The sequence below is a fragment of the Gekko japonicus genome, unplaced genomic scaffold, assembly GCF_001447785.1.
Source record: "Gekko japonicus isolate JY-2015 unplaced genomic scaffold, Gekko_japonicus_V1.1 scaffold1521, whole genome shotgun sequence".
In the NCBI taxonomy this organism is placed as follows: Eukaryota; Metazoa; Chordata; class Lepidosauria; order Squamata; family Gekkonidae; genus Gekko; species Gekko japonicus.
This window is the reverse complement of record NW_015162528.1, coordinates 34030-35820: the sequence shown is the minus strand read 5'-3', so window position 1 is coordinate 35820 and position 1791 is coordinate 34030.

The following is a 1791-nucleotide window of genomic DNA, read 5'->3' as shown; positions in this document are numbered from 1 at the left end:
CCCTCTGTTGTGATGCCCCCTACCTGTTCTCAAAATTCCAATACAACCCATGGCTCAACAAGATGGGGACCACTGGCTGCTGCATCAATTAGTTTGCTTTGGAGCCATCCTTCCTGAGCCAAGACAAAAAAGTGTGAACCGGAGGCTAAAAAACTGTGAGCTGACTCACACTAACTCAGCTTAGAGGGGACACTGGCTATCACCATAGCACTACTAAAACAGCCCAAACATGTGGTTTCCTGCCAAGGGCAAACTTAAACAATTCAGCCTTGCATGCCCCATGGACACTAAACAAGTCCAGCAGGGCATGGGTGTCATCCAACAGTGGATTTCACAGGGTAGGTGCCACAACCGAGAAGGCCCTTCCCATGGTGATAGCTAAATGAGCCATCCTGGGGCCAGGCACATGCAAGTGGTGCCTCGATGATGAGTGAAGGGAGCGCGGGGGGTATAATGGGAGAGGCAGTCCTGTAGGTATGAGGGTACCAGACTATTAAAAGCTTTAAAGGTTAACATTAACACCTTGCATTGGATCCAGAGACTAACTGGTTGCCAGTGCAGCTGTTGCAGAATTGGATTAATATGAGTTGACCATGATGTTCCAGTCATCAACCTGGCAGCTGCATTCTGGATGACCTGCAGTTTCCGAAGTGTTTTGAAGAGTAATCCTACATAGAGTGAATTGCAGAATCCAAACTGGAGGTGACTGTTGCAGGGATCAATGTGGCAAGGTCTGACCCAGACAAATACGGAGTCAGCTGACAGGCCTGGGGTATGTGAAAAAACACTGACCTTGTTACCATGGTTTGTCCAATGATACTGCAGAATCCAACCACACCCTTGGGCTCTTTACAGAGTCTACAGCTGTCAGCTGGACACCATTGAGCTTCGGCAGTGATCCTCCAGCTAGCATCTCAGTCTTTCCCAGGCACATGGCATCCATCTTGGATGGATTCAACTCCAGCCAGTTCCCCTTTTGGCTTACCACATCCAGTCACTGGGATAGTACAGAGAGCCTGGCTGCTGGCTGCTTCCAGCAGGAGGAAGAGCTGAGTGTCATCAGCATACTTTTTTTTAAACCCCCAAGAGGGTAATTTTATTATTTTTTCATAAGACTACATAACTACAAAAGAAAATAAAGGGAGGGACTACAACTAGGGATAAAGAAAAGATACTCACACTAACTAAAAAGAGTAGGAGATCATATCCATGTTAAACGCTATGTAAGTAATAAACGTGTTAGTATAACAATATACTTGTAAGTTCTTTTTTACTACTGCTTCAATGTTAGTGAGTTAGTTATTTTGAGAACACTTCCTGAGCATCTTCTTTACTTCAAAGGGCCATTTCCAGAGTCCTTCTGCCCTTACTTCAGTTTTCTCTCTCTAAAATCATACAGTTTTACTTGCTCCTGCTCCCACTTCACCCACAGAGTCCTCATCCATTCCAGAGGTGGCAGAGTCACTTGATTTTGTTTCTTCATCTTTAAGTTCTTCACCTGACCCCAGCTGCTGTCTCAGGAATTCCTTCGCTTTAAATTGGAGTCAATCTTCTCTCTTTTATCGTTGATTTTAAAGATGACACCTTTGGGGATCGCCCACTGATACTGAATTCCATTTGTTTGAAGAAATGAGATTAGGTCCTTGTAGCTCTTCCTCTTTTGACGAATTTCAAATGGGATATCTTTTAAAGTCTTAACAATTACATCCCCAAATTTAAGTGGATTTGTCGAAGTTGCAATAATCTCACCCAGAGTCTTCTTCAAATCTTCTTTTTCATTTTCAGGCACTC